The 20864-nt window shown below is 42.2% G+C and overlaps 1 protein-coding gene and 1 long non-coding RNA gene across 5 annotated transcripts in view; one reads left to right on the forward strand and one right to left on the reverse strand.

Moving 5' to 3' along the window:
• LOC119656002 (serine-rich adhesin for platelets) overlaps positions 1–20864 on the reverse strand; it is a 201701-nt gene that overhangs the window by 158743 nt on the left and 22094 nt on the right. The window lies entirely within an intron of this gene.
• On the forward strand, positions 651–1595 carry LOC119656003. Of its 2 annotated transcripts, none has more exons than XR_005249977.1 (3): positions 651–780; positions 844–1002; positions 1059–1595. It is a non-coding gene; the product is annotated as an uncharacterized LOC119656003 (long non-coding RNA). The 2 variants fall into 2 exon arrangements; XR_005249978.1 differs by having other exon boundaries at positions 680–780; positions 841–1002.

Raw genomic sequence — 20864 nt, forward strand, 5'->3', positions numbered from 1 at the left:
GCGGAGAGACACGAAGAGCAACACAATCAAAAGGAAAGCCAGAGGAGGAGAAGATGAGTTCGGCGGCGAGTATATCTTTTATTGCAATTACGGCCCCACCGCCGGTGGACTTACAAGATGCATCCCCGGTCCCTGTCACAGCGGAAAATGGAGTACCCTTCGGAGAGCTCGGAGTTTAATATGGCATCGTCCAGCCAGATTTCGGGGATACAGATGGCATGGTGTTGCTAAGCCAGCGCGGATAAATTGAAGGCCCCCAGCTTGGTTCTTAAACCCCTAACATTCTGATCAAACAGACGGACAGTAGTCATTCTAAGAATTTATTGAGTGGCATGTTAACTGAACAAGCCGATGGTCGTTTTCTACTAACTTCAATACTTTCTGAAGGAGCATCTAATGAGGAACATTAACTTTTATTTATGCAAACATTATGTTGCAAATTCACAGAGATCATAACATTCAAGGTTTGAGCATGATTGCAGTTTATAATTTTGCTATTACGTAAAATATTTCAACACATTCACATACACATTTTAGCTACTGATCAATTCAATCAACTTTATCAGCGACAAAAGATAATTTACTCCTGAGTGATAAAAGTGGAATTGAAAATTGATTACACTATCAGAACCAAAAGCAAACAAGTGACTGAAAAATGAAAACCAATAGTGTTGGTTCGCTTTGATGTTAATATCCATTTGATTTTTTCTTTCCAATTAATTTTACTAATTGAAAAATAATGTCCATAAACGGAATACAACCCTTGATTGGCTGGCTGAGGTTTGTAAATTGTACTCGTACTTTATGACCCAATAACACTAAGCAGTTATTTGTTTGAAGAAGAAAGGAAAGGGGTTGGAGTATGGCTATGTGCAGTCCAGGCCTGTTTCTGGGGTTAACAGCAAATAGGACGATAATCGCGGTTCATGGATATTAGTACGAGATGCGGTTTCACTAATATCTTCGTCGTGATGCAATTCAAAACTCAACAGGAATTTATATGTATGTATTATGCATGTAGGAATTTCACCTTTTGTCATTTTCCAACATTCACTCAGGAAATTAGAAAAGAACTGAACAATATGGACACATTTCACTCGATACCGCTCCACACATAGGCACGATTTTATCAAACTTATCACCATAATTCAATAAATGAAACTAAACTTCACCAAACAACTGAGGCCGACTCTCCATAGTTCCCACATTTTAACAATTATTTTGATGCATGAATCATGTGCGGTGGATTGTTTTCTCATGCACCATTCCCATTTTCATCGGTCCTGTCCGTACTCGAATTGCAAAATGGCAACAGACCAGGTGAAAACTTTCATCTGATTCCGCACACGAAAATTCAAATTTTCCTCGCAAAAAAGTGAAATCACAAAAAAAAATAAAATAGAGAAAAAAAAAATAAATTGCACTGGATATGATGAACAATGGAGCAGAGAAGCACCAAAGTATGGTTGCTGCAAATGAATAATGAAGGAGCTCAGTGGTGTGGCTTCAATCTGCTGCAATTCGCTGCATGAATTTAGCATTTTGAAGATGAAGCAATGGAAAATTGGAATAAATTTGGTTTAATTAATTTTAAACGAAATTGTACGACAATAAATTATTTCTTTTTTGGGAATATGTTTATGCCTTTGCGACTATTTGGAATACAGAACTTCCAGCTTCAGTTTAGGGTTCACTAAATCAAGAATTCGGCTGTCAAAGGGTACTATAGGTCCCAGGGTGAAACACAACAGCTCTACTACCAAACCCTATTTCCATCTCCACGTGATGATCGCTGGGAGTTCTTTCTTCATGAAAAACTGCAGGAGCAGGATGATGGCGAGTCTCCCGCGCCTAAAAACCGAACAAAATGTGCCAAGTGGTCCTCCAGGTTGGGGGTTGGATAGGGCTGACAACCCTACACGGAAAACCGATGTTACGAAGCCACGGAAGGAGCCTCGGGCAGGATGGATTTTGCAACGACAACGAAATAACGATTTGCGCATTTTCTCATGCAACGTGCGCTCCCTGTACAGACCAAATACTGCTGAGCAGCTAGCCGATACCCTGTCCCAATATAAGGCTGATGTAACAAGAGTTGTAAGAGATGCGATGGACGGGGACCGGTTTTCTGCAGAACAGCCGCTACACCATACATTATAGCGGCCATCCAGTAAACCATGTGCTCGGAGTAGGTTTCTCAGTTAGCCAATGAAATATCGGCTTTGAAAATATAAGCGAAAGGCTGTGCACTCTGCGTTTGCGAGGCAAGTTTAAAAATATTTGGTTGGGGAAAAAGAAATGTCGTATTTCGTCAACAGATGGCGACACTTAAACATATCTTGTGTTGTACTTATCGCATCGGGTCGTACTATACGGCGATTTGAAGACGACAATCTGTGCTACAAATCTCTCTTTGACAGTGTACGTTTCAGTCTCAAGTCATAGCGCGTCAAAGAGGAGTCCACCAAGCAAGAAATTCGTCATATTTTACGTTTTTACTACCTGAGAGGTAAAAATGCAACGAAGGCGGCCGAAAAAATTTGTGAAGTTTATGGGCCCGATACTATAACGATTCGCATAGCACAGCGTTGGTTCAATCGATTTCGTTCTGGTGTAGTGGATGTCGAAGGTACACCCCGTACTGGTAGGCCAATCGTCGCGGAAACCGATAAAATCGTCGAAATCATCCAAGTAGACCGGCATGTGAGCATTCGCTCGATTGGCCAGGAACTGGGTATAGACCATAAAACCGTTTGGAACCATTTGCGGAAGATTGGATTCCAAAAAAAGCTGGATGTTTGGGTACCATACGAGTTGACGCAAAAAATCTCTGTGGACCGAATCAACGCCTGCGATGCACTGCTGAAATGGAACGAATTCGACCCATTTTTGAAGCGGATGATGACTGGTAATGAAAAGAGAATCACGTACATCAACCTGTAGCGAAAAACATCGTGGTCAAAGCGCGGCGAGCCCCCCCAAACCATTGCCAAGCCCGGATTGACGGCCAGGAAGGTTTTGCTGTGTTTGGTGGGATTGGAAGGGAATCATCCACTATGAGCTGCTCAACTGTGGCCAGACCATCAATTTGGTCCTCTACTCGACCGTTTGAAGCACGCTCGGCCTCACACATCTTTGATGACCCGCCAGAAGCTACGGGAGCTTGGATGGGATGTCCTATCGCACCCACCGCATAGTCCGGACCTGGCACCAAGTGATTACCATCTCTTCCGGTCCATGCAAAACACTCTTGGTGCTACTAAGTTGGCCTCAAAAGAAGCTTACGAAAACTGGTTGTCTGAGTTTTTTGCAAATAAGGAAAAGGAGTTTTATAAGGAGGTATAATGAAGTTGCCTTCTAAATGGTAACACGTTTACGAACACAACGACGCATATTTGACTTAAATCGGATAATTCATGTTCATGTTCAATAAAGCGTCAAATTTCGATCACAAATACGATATTTCTTTTTCCCCAACCCAATATAAGCCTCATAAACGTTCACGCCCCTACAGAGGAGACTCCAGAGTCGGTTGTTGGGAGTACCTGGTTTGCGCGGAAACCGGTCCACAAACATACATGGGCCCCTCCAGACGAGACCACTTTCAACCAATTTTGCTGATTGAACGCCACCACCTCTCAGCCTTGATGAATGCCAGTGCCAATATAAACTCGGACCACGATTTCGTTGGCATAGCGCTCCGAGCTCGAAATACGACACCACCAACAATCCCTTCTAATAATCAGGTGAGAGTGAATACCGAAGCCATTCACAACACAGCCCTCCGCAACACCTATAAGCGAGAAATGGATGCCGCAATAACCGCAGTCAACAGTGATCCTGGAGATGAAATATCATCAAATGATCTTCACAACCACCTGAAGAACGTTATCATTAATACGGCCACAAAGATACTTGGCCCCAGTCGCAAGAAAGGTCGGAACGGCTGGTTTGACGATGAATGTAAGCTAGCAACGGAACGGAAGAATGCTGCATACCGAGTAACGTTGCATTCTCAAAGAACGCGGGCACGCAGAGAGACTTATCACGAACTACGTCGAGTGGAGAAGCGACTACACAGACGCAGAAAGGAAGCCTGGGAGAACCTGCAAGTCTGTGAACTAGAAAACTACAGGGAACAACCGCACCAGGCGTGGTAGTTTTATCAAGAAGTCAGCAGGATAAAGCCTTATACACCTCGATGCTCATCCTGCCGAGACCAAGAGGGAAATCTGATTTCCGACAGAATGGACATCTTGGAGCGATGAGTTGAGTATTTTGATGAACTGCTCAGCAACCAAAATATCGGCGAGTTGGAGGTCCCGCCAACAGAAGATGACAGACAAATGCTGCCACCAGCAAGCATAGAAGAAACAGTCAGCGCAATTCATCGGCTTAAAAACTACAAGTCGCCAGGAGCCGATGGAATTACACCTGATGCTCAAAGTATGGGACAGCGAATTAATGCCTGACGATTGACAAAGAGGCATTATCTGCCTCATACATAAAAGAGGGGATATCACGCAATGCAGCAATTATAGAGGTATCACGTTGCTGAGTACCATCTATAAGATATTCTCCGCTATCTTGCTAGGCCGAATAGCCCCATACGCCCAAAACATCATTGGCGCCAATACCATACCAAACAGGCTTCACTCCAGGCAAATCAGCAACAGATCAGATTTTCTCTCTGCGGCAAGCGATGGAAAAACTGTTGGAATATGGATATCAGTTGCACCATCTTTTCATCGACTTTAAAGCCGCCTATGATAGCATAGCCAGGGTAAAACTGTACACGGCCCTGAGTGAATTCGGTATCCCGACGAAATTGATAACACTGACTACGCTGACCCTGACCAATGTGCGAGGCCAGATAAAAGCAGCAAGATCATTCTCAAGACCATTCGACATCAACAACGGTCTACGACAAGGGGATGCTCTATCATGCGTCCTCTTTAATCTGGTCCTGGAGAAAGTGATCCGTGATGCTGAGGTGAACTTAAGAGGTACGATCCTCTTTAAGTCCACCCAACTACTGACCTATGCTGACGGTATCGACATCATTGGAAAAACAACCTGAGATATACAGATCAGGCACGCGGCGCGAGACCTTGGGCTGCACATTAACGAAAGCAAGACCAAGTACATGGTGGCAATTTCAGCGCCAAAAACCAAAGAACGAACAACATCGAATCGCACTGGTCAAACGAAAACAATAAAGATAGCAGACAACAACTTGAGACCGTTGAAAATTTCCCCTATCTAGGGTCGAAAATCACAACCGATAACAGCTATGACAATGAAATCCGCGCACGATTGTTGGCAGCCAACAGAGCCTATTTCAGCTTACAAAACCTGTTTCATTCGAAACGTCTGACCATAGGGTCAAAGCTCTTACTGTACAAGATTATGATGTTGTCAGTCCTCATGTACCAGGTGTACTCCTAATTAATTTCCGGTTTTTTTTCTCGATAGATGGCGTTCTATGTTTTATGTCGCTGTTGGCCACATATACCTGTCATTTTATTTAGTTGGTGTCGAGTATCTAAACTGCGTTGACGTTTCCCCAAAAAATTCCTCCAGCAAATTTTTCTTGCGCGTCAAATATGTCGACGTACGTACCGAATTTCGAGGATATGCGCCATGCATTGCTTTTCATGTTCAATCAAGGAAAAAAAGTGTCCGAGAGCCACTGTGCACTTATGCAAGTTTATGGCGATCGTGCCATAACACTTCGAACATGTGAAACGTGGTTCCGACAATTCAAAAATGGAGATTTCGACCTGAACGACGCTTTACGCTCCGGCAAGCGAAAATCGTTTGATAACGCCGAATTCCAAGCATTATTGGATGAAGACAGCACGCAAACGCAATGACAGCTTGCAGATGCGTTGGGAGTTCAACAGCAAGCAATTTCGAAACGTCTGTGAGCCATGGGAAAAATCCAGAAAGGTGGAAAGTGGGTGCCGCATGAACTGACCGAGAGACAAATGGAGAACCGAAGAGTGACGTGTGAAATGATGCTTTACTGGTACAAAAGAAAGTCTTTTCTCCATCGAATTGTTACGGGCGACGAAAAGTGGATTGTCTTGGAGAACCCTAAACGCAACAAATCGTGGGTGAGTCCAGGTGAAGCATCGACATCGACGGCACGACCAAATCGTTACGGTTGGAAGGTCATGCTGTGTGTGTGGTGGGACCAGACCGGTGTGATCTACTTTGAACTGCTGAAACCTAGTGAAACTGTGAACGCCGTTCGCTGCAAACAACAAATGAAAGATTTAAGCCGAGCGATTGCGAAGAATCGACCAGAATATCAAGAAAGAGAGAAGGTGATTTTGCTCCCCGACAATGCACCATCGCATAAGTCGAAAGTCGTTCGCGACACGCTGGAAAAACTCAAGTGGGAGGTGCTTAACCATGTGGCTTACTCACCAGACCTTGCCCCATTGGATTACCACCACTTTGCCTCATTGGGCCACGCACTTTCTGAGAAGCACTTCGACTCCTCCTGAAATTTGCGGAAATGGCTCACTGAATGGTTCAACTCCAAAGACAGTCAATTCTACTGGCGTGGTATTCAGAAATTACCAGAATTGGAATTATGCGTTTTATTCACAAAAAAAACCAGAAATTAATTAGGAGTACACCTGGTATACCTAGGTTCTTCGCAAAAAACTGCGAACTCTTGGCCGCGTTCGAGAGAAGAATCCTTCGAAGAATTTTTGGTCCCCTACATGAGAATGGACAATTCCGTAGCCTATATAACGACGAGATCTATGAGTGATACCACGACCGTCTGATTGTGGATAAAATCCGGCTCAACAGGTTGCGATGGGCGGGTCACTTAATCGGTATGGATGAGGATGGTCCAGCCCGGAAAGTCTATAAGGGAAATATCTATGGTAGAAAAAGAAGACGAGGCAGACCCTGCCTGAGATGGAGCTATGGCATAGGTCAGGACGCTAGAGAGCTTTTAGGGATATCGAATTGGTGGACCTCGGCGCAAAACCGGGGTGTCTGGAGTTCCTTATTAAGACAGGCCTAGACCGGATACCGGTTGTTGCGCCGTTGATGATGATGAAACCAGGATATCACGTGACATTCACTGTATGACTTTCAAAAATCATAGTTAATTAATTACTACCACAATTACTAAAACCAAAAGAACATGATTTCAGTTCCTCTTTCAACGTTTCCCTAATTCCATCATATGTTCATATGTCGTGTTTCTCGGTCGAAAGAATGAGCCGGAAAAGCGGAAATTATCGAATTCAATTAAATGATATCATTAAATCAGCCACAGTCATGACTCATTCACCACTTCGTGAAGCTGGGCAAACGGTGAACAGCATTAGATGCCTGCAAACCATACTGAGCTCACATGGTATGCTCATAGGAAAGTACCCATACTAATGGTGGTGCTGATCGTTATTTCTCATCTTGTGCGGAAAAAATATTGCAAACAGCCCAAATATCTTAATAGCACGGAATTGTGTCACGCTAGCGAGATTCCAATAATTACTCGTTAGTTATAGTCTGCCACTTTCCTATCGGCAAAGCCATACATCACTGGTTGCTTCGTGAGGGATCAAAAGAGGGATATTGCGGAGCCAACGGCCGCTCCAGAGGCCACATATAAGTGGGAGCACAGGAAAGTGACAATAGATTTTGATTAGAATTAAATGAAATTGTCTGCATTGGGTGCTCGATAGTTTTAGCCGCACAGCAGCCCCAAGTGACTTCTCAACTGTGTATCTGAAGCGCTCTCACTAGAAATCGTCTTTTTTCATCTGCTCCGCACTTCCGTTCAATTATCTCCGGATTTAGAATTTGTAACAGTTGTGCACCCACGATAGCCAGTACCAGTGCGGTGTGAATGGACGGAACGGTCAATGGTTGGAAGATGACACAGAGAAGTAAAGCTTTGAATTGAGGTACACATAAATGGGGGACGTACGTTGCCAAATTTGATGTGGAATAAAAAGATTGTTGCATGATGAAATGAGAAGTGGGTAATGTGTTGGATTTTTGGTAAATCATGCAGTTATGCAACAAAGAAATTGGCCTGCTCTTAGCCCGAAGCTTCTGAACAATGGTTTTGAGAATATGAAAGCGTCCTTGAGTAGGCATGATGTTCATAAGAACAATGTAAGATACTTTTTGGTCCGCTAGTTCCGTAATTGAATGATCACTACCATTGTTGGATGTACCTATAGAATATGTAATAAGTTTTTCTTCCAACCACCACCGATTGCAGCTACTTTTCATCTCCTTTCTTTAACAAAAGCTTTCCCAACAATAGCGATAGGATCTTTACAGTTTCCAGCAAGCAGATTTCAAATGGAATATGCGAGCATCTGTTGTTATTTGCCATCATTAAAATTTCGCATTTCATCATGAATAAGTTCAATTGCCATAACTTTTATAATAGAAACTGTAATTCATAGGGGCAGGTTCCTTACTGCTCTGCCCGCGATGTAGGCATAACGACAACCACCATGAAACTTCCACTGGGGGGGCCAACCGCAAATAACCGGGGCGAGAACACATCCTCCAGGAATTCTCCTGAAGCATATGCTCTCAGAGAGCCATCCCGGTTCCCATGGTACCAGATAACCTCCGGTGAGGCTTCGTGGCAGAGCCACTTCAGATGAGTCCCTTGCAGACTCGGGTCTGATCGCCCTCCTCGAGTACGTGGGGACGGAACTCCCCAACGGGTTAACTCACCCGAGAATATAGTGGACCACATGCTAGCCTCTGGAACAACGTGGAGGACGGTGGAAAAATTAATGAAGCTGTTGATGGCTTCATTAATTCTCTCTGCTGAGGAAGAAGAAGCTTCAGAGGAAAGTGGCAAATAAGAACACAAGCTGAAATGGCAAGCCCTTTGGGTAAGCGAAGGAGAAGAAGCTGGTTTTAGTGAGCAAAACTGTCGCACCACCGTATGGTAGGAGCAAACCTTCCGCCGTAACGACAAAAAAAAAGACGGACAGGCTGACAGGCAGACCAGCAACGATAATGAAAAATGATTGTGTGTTTTTGCAACAGATAGTGTTCGTATAGTTTTTCATCTAGTCACATGTCGTTTGACTGCTGACAGTCATTTCTGATTCTTGAGGAAAAGTTGAGCAATCTAGTTGAGTTTTAGAAAGTTGAAAATAAGTTGAACCTGGAATACCTAAATGTGTATTTTCACCATATTTTCCATTCTTTTTGAAAAAAAATGATAACTAATGTCATTAATTGGACATTTGTTCACTACGATCCTGACGTGAACAGAAAAACAGAACCACGTCAAAGGAAGGCTATGCCCTCAATCTCGTAGTATTGGGAAGATGTGGTATTTTCCAGCTCCTACCAAGAAACTGAACGATCAATTCGAAACAATATTGTCGGCCATTGGATAGTTTGAACTCATCGCTCATCGGGAAAAGCCCGAAGTTGGTAAATAAAAATAAGTGTTGTTCCATCACGACAATTTTAGTTTATTTTAGTGGGGGAGCGGCGCCTCCAAGCACTTAGGTCTTTTGTAAGGCCCATTATACTATCCCCTAAAATCGTCTAATCAATGGCCTTGGGTATTCGCAGGCGTTCTGAGAACATTCTCCAGAGTCTGCACCGAAGAAAACTTTACCGAGGTATTGTCCTTTGAGATCTGTGCAGGCCGAGCAGCTGCATATAAAGTGCAGGACCGTCTCTTCCTCCTTCTCGCATTGGCTGTTAATAGCCAAGACTACCACCCCATTTTTTCCATGTAGTAGTTTAAAAAGCATCGTCCCGTTAAAATACCTACTAAGGTTATCACGTCCTGCCGGCAGGAGTTTCAATTTCTTCAGTCAGTTGCGTGAATCATTTCAATTTCACTTTTCAGAGAGACTTAACAGTGGATGGCAAAAGCTGGCTCTGTGGTCGTTATCCATGACTGACGCATTAGACCAAATGCATCGTTAGCTGTTGAATATTCTCCTGCACTAACCATATTTCCATCTTTCAGATCATTTAAATTAATGTGCAGAGTTTAAATCCCAGCTCCAACGGCTGTTCATCGATCGAGAAGGCTTCTGACAGTGTCAACAGTAAGGGTTCTCATCAAGTCGAGGAACTTGGCCAAACAAAACTATTATAGATTAGGTGGTAGAAGCAACCAGAATCGAACTGAAAATGATTATCATCAAAACCAAAGAATTAAAGCTCATTGCCAGAGACCGACAGTGACGGCATGCAATGCCCCACATACACAGGGGCTTGTAACGAAAAAGTATTCTCCTATCTATCCTAGTAAGGAGAGGGTCGCCAAAATATCTCTCAAAGATTTTCGAATAAGAGAAGAGGATCAAAGTGGGTCGGTAATTCTCAGCTAAAATATAATTGTCACTTTTGTGTATGAAGATAACAAGGGTGACAACCACCGAGGATCTTGTTAACAATTATGCAGAAAAGAAAGGGTGGATGATTTTTAGCTGAATAACGATCAGGACCGGATGCAAAGGCGTCAAGGTTGCCAATGAGGTACCCGACTATGCTTTCTTTAGGGTGGGATTATTGCAGGAGATATGAGACGGGATGTACCCAAACGAGATAGAAACAAGTCGGAATACCGGAAGCTCGCGCTTCGGGTATAAAGGTTTTTTTGTTCATCTTATGTAAGAAATTTCAACGCACATTTTTCTATCCGTATCTTCTTTTTCTCCAGCCTTTGTCCCGTTCAAAAGCGGGGTCGGCTCGTCGTGATCGGTTCCGCCATTTAGCTGTATCGAATGCCTGATCTGGATATAATCTCGATGCTTTAAAACCCCTATCCAGCGTATCAAGCCACCGCAGTTTCGACCGGTCTTTTGGTCGTTTACCATCAACTTCGATGATCAGACCAATCTTAGCAAGTGAATTCTCGTTAGCGCAAATTACATGACCATACCATCGAAGACGCCTCCCTCGCAGTTTTTCCACGATCGGTGCAACCCCATAACGATCGCGGATATCCTCATTTCAGATGTGGTCAAAACGTGTCACACCACTAGTCCAACGCAACATCTTCTTCTCCATTACCGCAAGACGTTGTTCATTGTCTCTTATAGTCGGCCAACACTCAGAACCATAGAGAGCGATAGGACGGACGACATTGCGGTAAATTTTAGATTTGAGACGTTCGTTGATACGTCGATCACAAAGAACACCAATTGTGGAACGCCACTTCATCCAGGTTGCGTTAATGCAGGAAGCAATTTCATAACGCAGTTCTCCATTGGCTGATAGCGTTGACCCGAGGTATTTAAATTGCTCAGTTCTGGGCAGATCACTGCCGCTGATAGTAATTGTCCTATTTTAAAGGGATCGGTCGTCAAAAATTCAGTTTTATTCAGATTCAATCGGAGAGCGTGTTGCATGAGGCGATCATTCCATTTTTGGACAAGTTGCTCGAGATCATTCTTGCTATTAGATCTAAGAAAACATCATCAGCATACCAGATGAGTTCGTGTGGCACACGGTCAAATGCTTTCTCTAGATCCAGAAATGCAATGTAAAGAGGGCGATGCTCTCACGGTGTTGCTCCATGGGTAACCGCGCAGCGTGTATTGAGTCAATAGTTCCGCAGTTCTTGACAATTCCGGCTTGAGTCACGGTTATTTCAACGATTTCGCGAATACGGTTGTCAAGAATGCGTTAAAAAATCTTCATGGTATGGGATAGTAACCAGTTCGGACGGTAATTTGAACATTTTGCTGGGCTACCCTTCTTTTTCCATATTGGAACAGTGGTACTTTCTTGCCAGTCAGATGGTGTTCCACCTTCCTGAATAACCCGATTAAAGAATTCACTGAGCCACAGTGTTGGATCCCAGCTCTTCGTTTTCCAGAGCTCAGATGCGATGTCGTCAGGTCCTGTGGCTTTTCCTGATTTCATTCGTTTTATTGGCTCCTCGACTTCAATTCCACTGACAGTTAAGTCCTTGAGGGTTTTACGTGAGCACCTGTCTTGCAACTTAATCCCACGGTCTTCTTAAGACACGAATTGATTTTGTGACCACAATCAGAGCCCCGCTGAGACAAGCAACAACGGTACCAGTCTATACCAAGTGCATGGCTTAGCATTCATACTGGTGTATGCAAGACATACCTAAATCTCTGCCGAACTAAGGAGTACGGCACCCATGTTGAAACGCAACACCACGCCGAGGCCCGAAGGTCTCTTCTCGCTTGAGCATAACCACAGGTCCCATGAAACTCCCACTAGGGGGCCTACCGCAAACAACCGAGCTGTACTCACATACAACGGGAGTTCACCCGAAGTATGAGAGTCCAGGAGCTATCCCGGTTCCCATGATACCAGTATACCCCTGGTAAGGTTTCTTGGCCAATTACCACTTCAGATGAATCTCCGTACAGACTCCGGTCTGATCGCCCTAATTAGGCCTTTCAAGCATTCGCCTACTGCATCACGGCCGGCAAACCAAAGTGAGTACAGCGTCTCCCAGTGCCACCACTATGGAGGTTCTCCTCGGCCACTTGGTTTTGGTTTGGCCGACAGGGTTGCCGCCCCGTTTTCCTCCCCGCCACCTCTGAGCACCAGTTGCGCTGACAGGTGGAATTGCTCCAAATGTCGGCAATGGTTGTGGAAGTGGAGGATGAACAAATTCTTCAGTTGAAATCTGCTTGAAGTATTCCCGCCATCTATCCGTCGCGGCTCGACGATTGGTAAGCAAAGTACCGTTCTTGTCATTAACGCACAAAAGTTGACGGCTTTTGGCAAGTCGATACAGATCTCTCTCGCCATCCCGAGTGTCGAGTTTATCGTAAAGATTTTTGTAATGGTCCGCTTGGGTAATAGCGATCGCTGTCTTTGCTTCCCGGTTGGCATTCTTATAAATTTGCCAATTGGCCAGTGTTTTATCGTCGAGCAGTTTGTAGTAGAGTCGTTTCTTTTCACGAACCTTCATTTCAACATCATCATTCTAACGCCAAGTATTTCGGCTGATTTACCGCTTACCCGGCTTGGCGACCCCGAGGGATGCAGAGGCCCCTTTGTGGATCGTGTCTTCCATTTGGTTCCACGATTCTTCCACATTCGTATTGGTTGGCAAAAGTGAGATCATTTCTTCTTTTTTCGCACCAAATCGCCACCATTTAATGCGCCGCGGGCCAGTGCTTTCCTCACACTGTCTAATCGGTGGCTTAATTCGCAGGACGGCAATCCGTGGCCGATGTTGAGTTGCGATGGTCTCATAGGGAAGACTTTGCAATCAGTGGCAGTGGTAAAATGTTGGCGTCTTATGAGAATATAGTCGATTTGTGTTTTACTGTTCCCGCTATAAAATGTAGGAAGATGAGACAATTGTTTAATGAACCATGTATTCATAAGTACAAGGTCATGGGTTGCTTTCTTGCATGCGTCGAGCAATTCATCGTCAGTGATACGCGGTATGATCTTTGTGGGAACAGTGTCCTCACTATCGATGCCAGCATTGTCGGATAAATTACTTGGGTAATTTTTTCCCCTTTATTTTAGACATCACCACTCTCTAGGCTCTGCCTCAGGGGTTTACGTCAGCTTCATTGCAAAGGTTTTTAAAGCTTGCAGTGTTGCTTTTTTTAATCGATTTCTTCAAACAGCCTCCATTGTTTGAATAAGAAGTCCAATCTTCTCCCCAAACGTTGGACGATTCTTCGGGCGAGCAGTCATTTTGCTCTCAGGGTCTTTATTTCCTGACTACACCAGTACCATGGTGAGCTTCTCTTACTTCTCGGCATTGTACTATCGGATGCGTTTATAATAGACTGAATTAGCTGTTTGGCCAACTTTTCTGCTGATCCTTGGTTCATACTGGTGGAGTTCATCACTATCGAAGAGGCTATCCTTCCATTTTAGACCTGTCATTTTAAGATTCTTTGCTCTTTCATTTCAAGCACTACCGCCTGATGTTCATTGTGGGTGAATTCTTCGCTAACCCACTACCTCATCTTAGACAGAAAGGAAAAGCTGACGAAAGTGATGTCAATGATCGAACTTAATTCCTAATTCTAAAGACGCAAAAGTTTCCAGTAGCCTACGACTTCTGACGTTAGTATGCTGGCTATCCCATTCTGTTGTTAACTTTTTGAAGTCACCGCCGACATTCAGTGGACCTCTAATGGTTACGTCTGTCCTCACATTCTCTACCATTATCTGGAATTCTTCTACTGTCCAACTAGGTCTTGCATAGCAGCTCTAATCGCTCTTCGATTTCTCGCCCCCCGCATGCTCATACAGCGGCCTATTTGCTCCTGTCATGAATCCATGCATTATTAGCAGGTATTTTGTATGGCTCGCTGATTAGAACCACGTTCGCTCTCTCGTCTACTGCAGGGGGTCTTACCCGCAGTGATTAGTCTCATGTTGATTTCGTAATATTCAAGGCTCTCCTGAATACCAAACATTTGTTACTGCCAGCTGATGCCATTTGTCCTGTCTTTTCTATAGGAACATACATGATAGTGTTTTATAGCAGACCTTCGCTATATGACCTCCATCTCCGCATCTCCTGCATAGCTTGGACCGAACTTTCTCATTTTTAAGGTTTTATGTAAAACAAAACCTTATTAAAATCGATTCAATGTCTGCCTGTCTGTCTGTCACGCACTTTTCTCCAAAACGGCTAAACCAATCCGAACGAAATTTGGAGGACAGATGGGAACTATGAAATCCGATTTGTACTTTCCGAAACTGATATTAGTTTTGACGTGAATTGTAAAGTGCGTAAGAAAGGAGTCAAAATGTACGCACTTAAGGTGAGACAGGACTCATTTTCGGAAACTATCCAACCTAAAAATCCGAAAAAAATCAGGGTGGTGCGCTTAGATGAAATCTAGGCCTCAAAATGGAATGGAATGGGACATCCATTCCGATATCTGCTCAAATAAACTTACTAATAGTATAATTCAACTATTAGTGTCAAAGTTATATCAATTCAAACTTATCAATTTCGTGTGAGTTAACAGCATCCTAAGCCATACAAATAAGATGCTGACGTCATAATTAACGAGAATAATTGACATTCAAGTGAAATATTAAAATTCCATTCAAAAAGAATCTAATTCTCCCTAGCCCTTTTTAAGGTTTTGTGTAAACACAAAACCTTATTAAAATCGGTTTACCGTCTGTCTGTCTGTCCGTCACACGCATTTTTCTCGGAGACGGTTATAGCGATTGACACCAAATTTGGTAGAAAGGTGGGAACTGTGAACGCTCACACATACAGTGAGTTACATCCTTTTACGTTGAATTTAAGAGGGGGGTCCCCATACATGCAAAAGGGGGTGTAAAATTTTTTTTCATCATGACACATAACACATGACTAGTGGGGTATCAAATTAAAGGTCTCGATTAGTACTTTTCGAAGCCGGCCTTAGTTTTGACATTTCTTGGAAACGTGGGGAGTGCGGGGGGTTGATGATCATTTCTTTAAGGGGGCCATTCTCAGAAACTACCAAACCGAAAAATCTGAAAAAAATCAGGAGGCTGCCACTATATGGTGCCTTGGCTCCGAAATACCTTTCATACCGATATCTGTTCAAAGAAAGTTAATAATAGTATATTACTATAATTTTTTGTAATTGGAAACCGCCCTTAAATTCATCCTAGCGGCACGAAATTCTGCAGTGATGTAGGCTATAATGTAGAGCATGATCATACCAAGTTTGATGGAAATCGTACTATTACTACAAAGTTTATAATACGTCGAAGTTGTTGCTTCTTTGAAAATTGAAGACTATCAATGTCAATATCACCCGAAAGTGGACATATGCATATATTAGGTGCTACGTACTAAGAAATACACAAAATCTTTCGTACCTGAAGCGTCCAGCTTGCAGTTCTTGGCATTTGCTAATAATATTAAACTCAGAGTGTGAAGCGTATGAGGTTGACTATTATCAATACAGAGCTTTCCATGAAATGTTTATTTAAATCGCTTTCTAAAAAATAGAGGGCAATGGAATTTTTAGCTATATGACACGGAGCTGTCATGCACTCGTCCCTCACATCTTTTTCTTTTTCTTCAACCTTTATCCCGTTCATAAGCGGGGTCGGCTCGTCGTGATTGATTTCGTCATTTTATTTTATCAAATGCCTGATAAGGATGTAATCGCGAGGTTTTTAAATCCCCATCTAGTGTATTAAGCCACCGTTTTTTTAGCGGGCCTTTTTGGTTGCTTACCATTGACTTCGATGTTCACACCAATATAGGTAAGTGAATTCTCGTTAGTGTGAATTACGTGACTGCACCATTGAAAACGCCTCACTCGTAGTTTTTCCACGATCGGTGCAAACCCATATCTATCGCGGATATTCTCATTTCAGATGTGATCAAAACGTGCCACGCCACTAGTCCAACGCAACATCTTCGTCTCCATTACCGCAAGACGCCATTCATTGTCTTTTATATTCGGCCAACACTCAGAACTATAGAGAGCGGCAGATGGACGACATTGCAGGAAATTTTAGATTTGAGACGTGCACTAATACGTCGATCACAAAGAGCACCAGTTGTGGAATGCTACTTCATTCAGATTGCGTTAATGCGTGGAACAATTTTATTAAGCAATTCTCCATTGGCTGATAGCACTGACTCGAGATATTTAAATCGCTCAGTTCTGACAATGGCAGTAACCTGTCGAAAACTGAACGATTTATATATCTCGGCTCAATGCTATCAGCCAATAGAGGTCTGCGTTATGCTCCTCACATAGGGAAACACAAAACCTTTTATACCTGAAGCGTCAAGCCTCCGGTTTCCCGACTTATGATTTTGTGTGAAACAAAACCTAAAATGGTTTACTGTCTGTCTGTCTGTCACATGCATGTTTCTCAGAAGCGGTTATACTTACTGACACCAAATTTGGTGGACAGATAGGAATTGTGAACGCATACGTACAGTTACATCGTTCTGACTAGAATTTAAGTAGGTCCCCATACATACAGAAGAGGGGTCTAAATTTTTGTTCACCGATTAGATTCAAAGCTGTTCTCAGTTCTGACATTTAATGCACAAGTTGCTGAAAAATCTGAAAAAAATCGTGAAGCTGCCATTATGCCACATTTTTCACCGAACATAATCATGTGGTATCGAATGAAAAGTACTTTCTGAACCAGGTAATAATTTTGACATTGGTCGCAAAGAGGAGGAATGTAAGGGTACGAAAGGAGTCAAGCACGTTAAAGGTCTATTCTCAGAAACTGCCCATCCCAAAAATCAGAAAAAAATATGGCTGCTCATGCACATGGTACCTTGGTTTCGAAATACTCTCAGGTTTCCGGAACATATTTAAAATAAAATCAAGCAAAAAATTTAATTCTAAAATTGGGCAAACAAAAAAAAATAAAACCAAAACAATATTAAGCTAATGTGGGGCCATAACAAATTTTAAATATGCGCTCAATGAAAGAGATACACACAAGACCATTGAACAATATGTATGTCGGCACTGTTCAATCTAAATGCACTATTCATGTTTAAACGTTATATCAAAACGTAAGTGATTACATGAAATGTATGACTTGCGAAAGCACTTTAATTCAATTAAAAAAGTGTTCTATATCGATTGTCAGTTATTTTCAACACTACGCCAAGCAAGCGCCTATTTAAACTCGATAAAAATGGTTGGTTATAAATAAAAGTGAAACACACGTCATTCCGTATGTATTATATGTAGACCAACAACTACTGTTCCCAACCGATATTCATGTATCTTCCAATTGCAAAATGGGGCTCAAAAAATAATAAAAGACCCTCAAAGAATCAATATCAGCACATTTTTTTCGCAATATATCCGTACTCCATTCGGTCGATACAAATTGATGTCATCAGTATTATTGTGATTTATTGTAATTTTTCAGCAGATATAGATACGGACGCACTTATATTCATATTTACTTCTAAATTGTTATATATTTCTGACTGACGTTCGTATGCATGTGCATTGAACTAGAATTCTGTTGCAATCAGATGGGTAGGGTAGAGCGGAGTATCATATTTTCTTCACAGAGATACGGAGGATTGGCGTAGATACACATCTTGGCTCTAAGAGATAAATTGCAGGTATTTGTAGCGTATCAGATTCATCAAGTAGCACATAGAATGCACTTGGATCTGCACATGGAGTGCAACAAGAGCATCGGTAAGTGTCAGCATACATTGACTAAAATTGGGTCAGAAACCAATTAACTGAAGATACTATTAAGGTTGTAGTGTCACATTTTCATTTCAAGATGTTTATGGGGTTAAATTGGATTCTTCTGACTAGTAACACGGAGAAAACCTTTGGTAAATTGATGACGTAGCGGTGAATGTTCGAAAGGAACCAGAGAAAAATGCAGATCGAGTGCCAATGACAAAATTTGTCAAGATGAAAAGCAGCAACTAAGAGAATGGCACGCGCAATTGTTCTGATCTTAAGTAACATTGGATTATGTGCTGTAACAAATGACAGAAAGATGTCCACGAAAAAAAACAGAGGGAAGCAATACTAATGTAGCCCCATCATTAACAGGAGCACTTACAAATTAATGGAAAAATTAATCATGACAATAATCTTAAATATTGTCATTTGAAGATGCTGAGCCTGTTCCAGACATTTCAAAAATCCCTTTTTCTCCTTTGGTTTCGCAAGTAAGGATAGTAACTTTGAGGGGAGACCGCGAGTAAGATAAAACGGTAAAGGGCTAAGCACAAACTAGAAGTCAACCTCGGAATCACAAAGGATTCTACCATGGGAAATGAAGGCGTCAAAATAAGCGACATTTAAAAAGGATTCAGAAGGAGACTTTGGACCTCGAAACTTGGTCTTGAGAACTTGTGTCAGCTGACGCTTGTAGTACTTTTCACGCAAAGTGATATCTCCTTATGTTTAAAGACAATTACACGAAGAACAGTCGGTATGGGGAATCAATTCAAAACAAACATGTGCCAAATAAAAAGGAATCTGTAAAAATTAAAACGGGCAAGCCAAAAGGTTTCTATATACGAGGGTGGTCTGAAAACTTTCCGACATAACAATGATACAAGACTTTTTTCTTTAAATTTATTGTTATTTTTCTACAGTCTCCTTGTAAGTCTACACACTTCTCCCAGCGATGCTACCATCTCTTCAACCAGTTCAAATAATACCCGGCGTCTTTCTCTGGATAATAATTGTTAACGGAGATGATGGCTCCCTCATTTGGGCCTAGATCTGGTGAATCAGGAAGATAATCAAGCAGTTCAAACCGTAATTCGTGGATTTTCGCCATGGCAACCACACAGGTGTAAAACGTTGCATTGTCTTGGTGAAACAGAATTTTTTTGCCTCAAATATGGCCGTTTTTCTACAATTTCTGTCATTAGCTTGCCGAGTAATGATACGTAGTATGGTCCTGTAATGGTTTTTCCTATTTGAAGATAATCGATTACGATAACTCCATGACTATCCCAAAAAATAGTCGCCATCACTTTCCCAGCCGCACAAACCGTTTTTGCTTCTTTTGGAGTGGATTCACCATTCACAGTCCACTGTTTTCACTATATTTTTATTTAGGGCGTATGATGGTATATCCAACTTTCATCTGATTTATTACGCCTAAATTTCGTCAAAAGAGCGTTGAAAATGTTCACCCAACAATGACAAACACGTTCTTTAGACATATTCATAGCCTCTGCTATCTCTCTCACTTTAGTTCGAAAGTCGTTTAGCACCATTTGCTAAACTTTAGCGATGTTATCATCAGTGGTTGCAGTTTTTGGACGTCCCGAATGTTCTCGTCTTTCATCTCCCAAGCTTGTACGGCCATGTTTGAATTCAGTTCCCCAACATTTCAAAGTGGTAAATTATGGTGCAGAGTCCCCGCACACAGCGTCCAACTCATCTTTGATTTGCTTAGGCGTATTGTCTCTCAAAAACAAATATTTAATGACAGCTCGATACTCGATTTTTATCCATTTTCACAAAAAACACTCACATCGACTAACTCAAACGGTTGTCAAACAACATTGCGCGTCCAAATTGGCTGAAATTTTGGTATCTGTCAAAAGATGCGCAACCACATTCCCTAGTTTTTATTGACAAGTGCTACCATCTTCACGTTGAGATCGGAAACATTGCAGACTACTCTCGTACGAGAAGAAAATATCGTGAAATAATTACTGTCCCAATTTTCACGACTAACTGATGATAGCGAGTAATCCAAAAGACCTAGAGCATTTTTTAAAACTGCTGACCAAAAAAATATAAAACTGCAACAGACCCTTTCCTCGGGATGGAAAATCAACAAAAAGACAATCTCATCATTAACAACAAGTCAATCGAAAAAACTTTCGACTGGTCTCAATTTCTCAGACTGCAGTGCCGTATCAACTCTGGTGCTAAAGGGTTCGGAAATTTAGCAAGCAGAGAAAGAAGGAACGAAGAAGTTCAACTTTAACGTCCCGATTGTTTGCTGATAATCGGGGTATTAATTTACTTGACCAGCCCGAACACTATGATGTTTCAGTGACACAGATTTTTGAGAACATCCAAAAAGATACAGCCTTAGAATTCAGAAGATGTAACCAGCTATCTCACGGATGAGTACATTGCTCGGTTGACTTCAATAAACGTTTTCAATCTCAATAAAAACAAAAACCCAGAAAGGATGCAGAAACTTTGCCAGCACTATGCAAATTCCAATGATGCATCCCTGATTAAAATTGAGCGCACACTGAAATAGAAGCATAACAGCGGAAAGCACTGTAAACCTGTTCATCGATTAGCAAAAGTAATGGAAGAATGAAAAAGTAAAATTTCAAAAACAAGAAATAAGGTTATATCTTTCGGTTTTCTGGTTAACCAACTGGAAAAAATTGGAAGTCGATACAA

The sequence above is a fragment of the Hermetia illucens genome, chromosome 4, assembly GCF_905115235.1.
Source record: "Hermetia illucens chromosome 4, iHerIll2.2.curated.20191125, whole genome shotgun sequence".
In the NCBI taxonomy this organism is placed as follows: Eukaryota; Metazoa; Arthropoda; class Insecta; order Diptera; family Stratiomyidae; genus Hermetia; species Hermetia illucens.